General features: G+C 33.4%; 1 pseudogene; it reads left to right on the plus strand.

The window, feature by feature from the left end:
- The first annotated feature begins 1,007 nt into the window (after nt 1-1,007).
- Nucleotides 1,008-1,553, plus strand: LOC102735719 (large ribosomal subunit protein eL21 pseudogene; annotated as a pseudogene).
- The last annotated feature ends 8,029 nt before the right edge of the window (nt 1,554-9,582 follow it).

Raw genomic sequence — 9,582 nt, forward strand, 5'->3', positions numbered from 1 at the left:
AAGATATAGAAGAAAATTAAACCAAAATTGCTATAACAAGAAGAATTGAAATAACTTACCTTTTCGCCATTTTAAAAAGTGAACTATAATCAAGACAAAGCAGACTACTGAATGGACACTGAGCTCCTGGAAGGGGAGAACACAGTAGTTCCAAGCATGAGCATGTAGTGAAGCAGCTACCAATATAAGAGCAAGGACGTGTTTTCCGTGAAAAGCTAAGATGCTGTGGCCTCAGAAGAAAGCAAGAACAACCCGTAAAAGAGTGCCTGGGTGGCTCAGTTCGTTGAGCATCCAACTCTTGATTTTGGTTCAGGTCATGATCTCAGGGTCCTGGGATCAAGCCTCACATGGGGCTCCTTGCTCAGTGGGGAGTCTGCTTTCTCTCTGCCCCTGCGCTCTCTTTAAAATACATAAGTAAATCTTTTTTTTTTTTTTAAAGAACAACCCCTGAAGGCTTCTACCTCAGCCAGAAAATGAAAGGATACGAAAATGATCGCAGTTGATGCAAGCAACTTCTAAAAATAGATAGCATTAAGGAATCATAAACACTCCTAAAAGCTGCACAGCCAATGCCTTGTTATATATTATTTTCTGTTATGTCTCTTCATTTTTTTAATTATTTATTTATTTATTTATTTATTCTTTCTTCATTTTAATGTATTCTGTTAACAATTAAGTTTGCTGTTGTAGTTATTTTAAGAAGAAATGTTGTAAAATGTCAAACTGGTGCATTTTTTTGAAACTAATAACTTGGTTGATGAAACATATGTAAAAATGCAAATACACAGACATTATGCTAACTAATGATTACTTATTTTATAACTAAAGTAATACTTCAATAATTATATAAAGTAATAGTATGAGACTAAATAATATTAACTAAGCAATTACATTATACTAAGCATATGTCATATACACGTGTGTATATATATATAAACTATGCTATATATGTTTTTGTCTATAAAAATAAAAAAAGTTTTCGTCTTTCGGCGGAACCGTCATCTTCCAGTAATTCGCAAAAATGACCAACACAAAGGGAAAGAGGAGAGGTACCCGCTATGTGTTCTCTAGACCTTTTAGAAAATATGGAGTTGTTCCTTTGGCCACATACATGCGAATCTATAAGAAAAGTGATATTGTGGACATCAAGGGAATGGGCACTGTTCAAAAAGGAATGCCCTACAAATGTTACCATGGCAAAACTGGAAGAGTCTACAACGTTACTCAGCATGCTGTTGGCATTGTAAACAAACAAGTTAAGGGCAAGATTCTTGCCAAGAGAATTAATGTACGCATTGGGCATATTACACACTCAAAGAGCCGAAATAGCTTCCTGAAGCATGTGAAGGAAAATGATCAGAAAAAGAAGGAAGCCAAAGAGAAAGGTACTTGGGTTCAACTGAAGCGCCAGCCTGCCCCACCCAGAGAAGCACACTTTGTGAGAACTAATGGAAAGGAGCCCAAACTGCTGGAACCCATTCCCTATGAATTTATGGCATGATAAATGTAAAGAAAATAAAAGACCTCAAGACTGTAAAATAAATAAATAAATAAATAAATAAATAAATAAATAAATAAAAAAAAATAAAAAAAGTTTTCAAGTTTCCCAGGCTTGAAGAAGTGGGTCATGCATATTGTAAACAGAGTTTATATTTTTAATTGAATCCAAACTTCTTTCTAAATATTGTAAGTTCATGAGAGAAGGAAAAAAAAAACCTCAAATAGAGGAATAGCACAAAGGTCAAAATTTGGCTATCTGAATATACCCAACTGATATACTTACTGAATTTTCCTTTTATTAAGAAAAATATAGTCTTCCAGTTAAACTTCTCTATTTCCATCCCATCCTCAAATCCTCCAAGCCCCAAATTGAAAGAAAAGGAATAAAAATAGAAACCCAAAGAGACAAGAGATATCAACACAATTTTGGAAGATGGAAACAACTGAGAAATGGCTGATGTGGCAGTATGGAATAATTTGAAATGTAAATGCTTTCAGATGGATATTCAAAAGAGAAGGAAGCTGATTCTTCCTACAGAAATCAGCAGTATTTCAAGAATCAGAGATAATTATGCTCTATAGTTTCTCTGTAATGCAAGATATGAATGAAAGACTCATATGTAAGTCAAAATGAGAGGTATTAGTTTCCTATGCAATATCTGGCTTGTAGTACCGTTGACCCTTCAACAATATAGGTTTGAATTGCATGGGTCCACTTATACCCAGATTTTTTTTCAATAAATACAGTATAGTACTGTAAATGTATTTTCTCTTTCTCATGACTTTTTTTTTTTTTAAGATTTTATTTATTTATTTGACAGAGAGAGACACAGTGAGAGCAGGATCACAAGCAGGGGGAGAGGGAGAGGGAGAAACAGGCTTCCCACTGAGCAGCGAGCCCGATGCGGGGCTCGATCCCAGGACCCTGGGATCATGACCTGAGCCGAAGGCAGACGCTTAACGACTGAGCCACCCAGGTGCCCCTCTCATGACTTTCTTAATAACATTTTCTTTTCTCTGGGTTACTTTATTGTAAGAATACAGTATATAATATATATATAAAACATGCATTAATCCACAGTTTATGTTATTGGTAAGACTTCCAGTCAACAGTAGGCTGTTAGCAGTAAAGTTTTTGGAGAGCCAAAAGATATATATGGATTTTCGACTATGTGAGATTCGGCACCACAACACGTTGTTCAAGGGTAAACTGTACAGGCATTTCACTTTGGCTTATATATTCCTTCTCCATTAGTTTATAAACTCCCAGGGTACAGAGGCCACATAACTCTAGATAGTCTTTCTCCACTGTGATCTGGACATAATATTGAGTGATTAAATGGAAAATAAGTGTAAGAAATGATAAATTTAAAATGGTATAGTTAAAACATATGTTTATTTCTTATCCCTCTCGAGACAACAATAATAAAAATGTGTGAATAGAAGAAATACATAAATCCAGATTCCCTACATACAAAAATGAAACTGGAGAAGGATTATCAGTAGATAAAATACGTTTAGAAATTTTTGAAATAAAGTAGTTTCAGAGGTAGTAATGGTAAGCAGTGGAGCTAGACAGGGAATGTATATTTGATTGAATTAAAAAAAAAAACTAGTCAGAAGAAATAAAGTTGTGGGAGTAGAAACAGGCATAACATTTGGGATGGGACCAAAGGAAATTCTACTTTATTCCTATTACTTTATTAACTTATTAAAAGTATATTGGAGGAAATATAGTTACATTTTAAAATGATAATTTAGGTGTCAGATGCATGCCTTTTATATTATTTATGATACTTTTTCTTTAATAAAGCAAAACAATTAAGTAAATGATAAAGCTTGTAAGAAAGTGGTCCAGTTTCATTCTTTTGCATATTGATGTCCAGTTTTCCCAATACCATCTGTTGAAGTAACTGTCTTTTTTCCATTGAATATTCTTTCCTGCTTTGTCAAAGATTAGTTGACCATATAGTTGTGGGTTCATTTCTGGGTTTTCTATTCTGTTCCATTGATCTATGTGTCTGTTTTTGTGCCAATACCATACTATCTTGATCACTACAGCTTTGTAATATAGCTTGAAGTCCAGAATTGTGATGCCTCCAGCTTTGTTTTTCTTTTTTAAGATGGCTTTGGCTATTTGGGGTCTTTTGTGGTTCCATACACATTTTAAGATTTGTTTGTTCTAGCTCTGTCAAAAATGCTACTGGTAGTTTGATAGGGATTGAATTAAATGTGTAGATTGCTTTGAGTAGTATAGACATTTTAACAATATTTGTTCTTCTAATCCATGAGCATGGAATGTTTTTCCATTTTTTGGTGTCATCTTTGATTTCTTTCATCAGTGTGTTATAGTTTTCAGAGTACAAATCTTTTATCTCTCTGGTTAAGTTTATTCCTAGGTATCTTATGATTTTTTGTGCAACTATAAATGGAATTGATTCCTTGATTTCTCTTTCTGCTTCATATTTGGTGTATATAAATGCAACAGATTTCTGTACATTGATTTTGTATCCTGAAACTTTGCTGAATTAGTGTATCAGTTCTAGAAGTTTTTTTGGCAGAGTCTTCTGAGTTTCCTATATAGAGTATCATGTCATCTGCAAATACTGAAAGTTTTTCCTAGTGGATTTGGATGCCTTTTGTTTGTGTTGTCTGTTTGCTGTGGATAGTACTTCCAATACTTTGTTAAATAGCAGTGGTGAGAATGGATATCCCTGCCTTGTTCCTAGCTGGAACAAGGAAAAACTCAGTTTTTTCCCATTGAGGATGATATTCACTGTGGGTTCTTCATATATGGCCCTTATTATGTTGAGGTATGTTCCCTCTTATCTCTACTTTGTTGAGGACTTTTATTATGAATGGATGTTGTACTTTGTCAAATGCTTTTTCTGCATCAATTGAGAGGATTATATGGTTCTTATCCTTTCTTTTATTAATGTGGTAAATCACATTGATTGATTTGTGAATCTTGAAACACACTTGCAGCCCAAGAATAAATCCCACTTGATTGTGGTGAATGATCCTTTTACTGTCCTGTTGGATTAGATTTGCTACTATTTTATCAAGAATTTTTAAATCCATGTTCATTAGGGATCTTTTTAAATGTGATTAGGTAACCTGGGTGATGATCAGCATTGCGAGATCTTTTTTCATTTCTTTTTTCAAAAGTTGTATAATTACACAATGTTGGAAATTTCCCAATGCCTTTACTGTTCAAAACTGACTTTCATTGAGGAGGGCACGTTCTGCATGGAGCACTGGGTGTTGTGCACGAACAATGAATCATGGAACACTTCATCTAGAACTAATGATGTAATGTATGGGGATTAACATAAGAATAAAAAAAAATTAAAAAAAATATATATATATAATTCAATAAAATATTCCTAAAATTAAAAAAAAAAAAAAAAAACTGACTTTCAAAAAGCCAATGTAGATCTGGTAAATGTTCATTTTAACACTGCCTTCTACTCTCCGCAGATAGACACACTAGACTGTTTTTAAGGATCTGCATTATCCTACCATTATGTTCGCCATCTTCCACAGAATAGTTTCTATTAAAACGCTCCAGACCAGCTGACCACTAGTTAGGGGACATTTAATGGGTACTAGGTATTCCATTTTTTGGGTTATATTCTGGTAAAAAAATACATAATGTCTAAAGACTAACTTCATTATTTGTCATAGAAAATTGCAACAAATGGTCTTTTAATGTAAATAGAAATTAAGTAGTATGAGGAGGAGAGAACATACATAACAGTTATCCTTAAGAAATACTTTATTAAAATACTTCCCAGAGGGGCACCTGGGTGGCTCAGTCAGTTAAGCGGCTGCCTTCAGCTCAGGTCATGATCCCAGGGTCCTGGGATCGAGCCCCGCATCGGGCTCCCTGCTCGGCAGAGAGCCTGCTTCTCCCTCTCCTTCTGTCTGTTGTTCTGCCTACTTATGCTCTCTCTCTATCTCTGTTAAATAAATAAATAAAAATCTTTAAAAAATAAAATACTTCCCAGAGCTGACTTCAAGTAGGAAGGCACTAAAACAACTTCCTAACATTATATTCAGATAGTTATTCTCATTTATAGGCAAATGAGTTATCTGCCTTAAAAATACAAAGGAATTTATAAAGCTGCCAGCATAATTGAGTCCCCCCCAAAAAAATTAAATAAAAAATAAAAAAGTGTTTAAGTACATACAAAAATAGTGAAAAACAAGGACGTCATTATTAAAAATGATTACTTGAGAGACAAGCCATAATTTTATTGTAAAGATCTTACTATACCAGCATGCCTCTGTTATCTAATTAACATTCTTATTATATAGATAGGATATATCAAGTTGGTTATTATCAGTGTTATTAACCAGATTTTATCAATTCAGTATTTATTAGGCAGTATCCAATTCAAGTGAACCTTTTGGTCAAGAAATTTTAACATTTTTGTGCATTGGTTTGCTATATTTTTTAAATACACATAAAGTGTTGTTTCTAATAGAAATTTTTTCATGAAAGATGATATGCAATCTTGAAAGTGTTTTATCTTTGAGACACTTATTTTTTTCCTTCGGGGTTTCAAAACATGGAGACATGAGAGTTTTAAGCAGAAACAAAAAGAAAAAGAAGAAGAAGAAAAAAGGAGAAAGAATGAAAACAAAACCCAAAACCTGAACTATCAACATTCACTATTGTGTGCATTTATAAATATAAATGACTGACTGACTTCAGTTAATTTCTACATAATTTCCCTAATTTCATTTATTCTAATTTGTTGGGAGTTTAAAAGAAAATTGGCTTAATATAGTCACATTGTTTTTTTTTTTTATTTCTGAGTTGTGAAATCTTTCTTCCTTTTTATTCCACTTACTATCTTGTTTCTGAATACATTATCTATGTTACTATCCTTTTACAATTATACACAAACTTTAAAAGTTGTTTCTGTGTGAAAGAATGCAAAAATATCTCTCCTTATACGGTTTATTTTATTTTGTGTAACAGTTCACAATTTCAATGGAAAGTATGTTGTTTAATACATCAGAATTTGGGGCATCTGGGTGGCTCAGTCGGTTAGACATCTGACTCATGATTTTGGTTCAGGTCATGTTCTCATGGGTCCTGGGATTGAGCCCTGCGTTGGGATCCCCATTTCGTGGGGAGTCTGGTTGAGATTTTCTCCCTCTGCCCCCCCTCCATGAATGCTCTCTCTCTCTCTATAATAAATAAATCTTTGAAAAAATTACCTCAGAATTTAGATGTAGTAAAGTAGGTAATCCAGAATTAAAATATTATATAAGTGATCACCTCTGCTTTATTCACCAATGCAAGATATTTGAAATGTCAACTCTTTCATTTTATATTTAATATTTTCTAATTGATTTCAAATATTGAACTTGGTTTTCATCTATTACTATCATAAAATTATTTGTGTAGTGATTGGTAATTAAATGTACTCTACTACTCTTTTTGCTAGCTGCTATGAGTGGCAATATGGGAATTATTGTTCAGACAACACTACAAACAAAAACAGAATATTCTTCTAATACTCTTTAACTTTTATACTTTTAAAATATTTTTCTGTTGAATAAATTTTTCTTTCAATATAATATTATTTTCCTTTTTGAAAATGTTAATATGTATGAAAGTATCTATCTTTTAGTAATTTTTTAGAGATGGGGATAATGTAATTTTTGGAAGTGGGTTCCCTGGGCTTTGAAAACTATAATTTGTGCTATTCCATTAATGCTAAGGTGACTAGTTCAAATATAAAGTCTCAATGTGTAGGTTAATTTTGTCTTCTATAAAACTATTTTGATGCCAGCAGAGGATAGACAGATTTACTAAATGGTTTTACAAAGAGCACACTGTTAAAGAAAAATACATACTATCACAGTCATTAGGTGGATTTAAAAATTTGACCCATGAATTTTCTTAAAGTTGATATAAAAGTTTTCACATTTGAAACATATATAATGGGTAGTATGTAGGTACTCTAACCAGTAATTGAACAAATAATGATATAAATATTCAAATGATATATAATTTGCTGAAGACTTTCTCAATTAGAAATAAAAAAGACAATAATTTATCAGATTTATTTAGTCTTATTTGAATTTAGTGAAAATGTTGAAAGCATAATGTCTTATCTTACCTACCTTCTGAGTGCTTTAGGAATAAAGAAAACAATATCTGTGAAAAGACATTAATATATTTAAAAAATAATTTGTACATGTTTTAGATGGTTCTCCAGAAGCAGAGTTGGGGATGGGTAATTGGATGTTCCAATTTATTAAGAACATCATCTCAGGAGAACAGGTAAAAGAGTCAGAGAAACAGGATAGGGAAGGTGAAGGAGCTCTGTGAGAAGGTGTTTTCAGATGAAAGAACCAGCTACCTGTAGGATAGGACATTGGAAATTATGCAGTCCGGGAAGCAAGAAAAAAAAGAATGAAAAAGAGTAAAGAAAGCCTATGGGAATTATGGGACACAAGAGAAAGAAACAATATTTGTATTTTGGGAATCCCTGAAGAAGAGACAGAATAAAGGATAGAAAGTATATTTAAAACAATAATGGCTGAAAACGTCTCAAACCTGGGGAGAGAAATGGATATCCAGATCCATGAAGCCCAAAGGATCCCAAATAGGTTGAACCTGAATAAGGCTATACATTATAAAGACATGTAATTACAGGTCAAAAGTAAGACAAAGAATTTTAATAATGACAAAAGAAAAGATAGACATTACATAGAGGGAACCCCCCATCAAACTACTAACAGATTTCTTAACAGAAGCCTTTTAGGCCAGGAGAGTGTGGGATGAAATATTCAAAATATTAAAATAACTGTCAACTAAGAATACTACACCCAGCAAAGATATCCTTTAGAAATGAAGGAGAGAGGGGTGCCTGGATGGCTCAGATGGTTAAGAGTCTGCCTTTGGCTCAGGTCATGATCTCAGGGTCCTGGGATCGAGCCCCGCATCAGGCTCCCTGCTCGGTGGGGAGCCAGCTTCTCCCTCTCCCTCTACTGTTCCCCCTGCTTGTGCTCTCTCACTCTCTCTGTCAAATAAATAAATAAAATCTTTAAAAAAAAAAAGAAATGAAGAGATAAAGTCTCCCAAACAAACAAAAACTGAGGGAGTCCAATACCACCAGATTTGTCTTTCAAGAAATGATAAAGGGAGTTCATGGAGTGGAATTGAGAAATTAATTAACATCATAAAACACAAAATGGTAGCATAAATCTCTCTTGCAATGTAAATATATAGTCATAGTTAGGCTCTGCAATATGGAAACAGTGGTGCATAACTCACAACTATAGTTTAAAAGTTAAAAAAACTAAAATAACTATTATTACAGTAACTAGTTATTAATTAACACAATATAAAAAGTCATGTAAATTGTAACAACAATAACCAGAAATATGAAGAAAAGAAGACATAAAAGTGTAAGTATATGAATTCTATTGAAGTTGTTATCAGTTTAAAATGGGGTATTATGAGTTTAAGATATTTTATGTAAGTCTCAGGGTAAGCACAAGAGAAAATCTTGTAGTAATTGCACAAAAACACAATAAAAAAGTCAAAACATATTGATACCAAAGATATCAAAACACAGCAGGTTAAGAAACAAGGAACAATGATACAAATGTTGGGATCTGAAGGGGTATGTGCACCCCGATGTTTATAGCAGCAATGTCCATAATAGCCAAACTGTGGAAAGAGACAAGATGTCCATTGACAGATGAATGGCTAAAGAAGATGCGGTATATATATACAATGGAATATTATGCAGCCATCAAAAGGAATGAAATCTTTCCAATTGCAATGACGTGGATAGAACTGGAGAGTGTTATGCTGAGCGAAATAAGTCAATCAGAGAAAGACATGTATCATATGATCTCACTGATATGAGGAATTCTTAATCTCAGGAAACAAACTGAAGTTTGCTGGAGTGGTGAGGGGTGGGAGGGATAGGCTGGCTGGGTGATAGACATTGGGGAGGGTATGTGCTATGGTGAGTGCTGTGAATTGTGCAAGACTGTTGAATCACAGATCTGTACCTCTGAAACAAATAATACATTATATGTAAAAAA

The sequence above is a fragment of the Leptonychotes weddellii genome, chromosome 1 (genome assembly GCF_054177405.1).
Source record: "Leptonychotes weddellii isolate Sample4059 chromosome 1, ASM5417740v2, whole genome shotgun sequence".
Taxonomy (NCBI): Eukaryota; Metazoa; Chordata; class Mammalia; order Carnivora; family Phocidae; genus Leptonychotes; species Leptonychotes weddellii.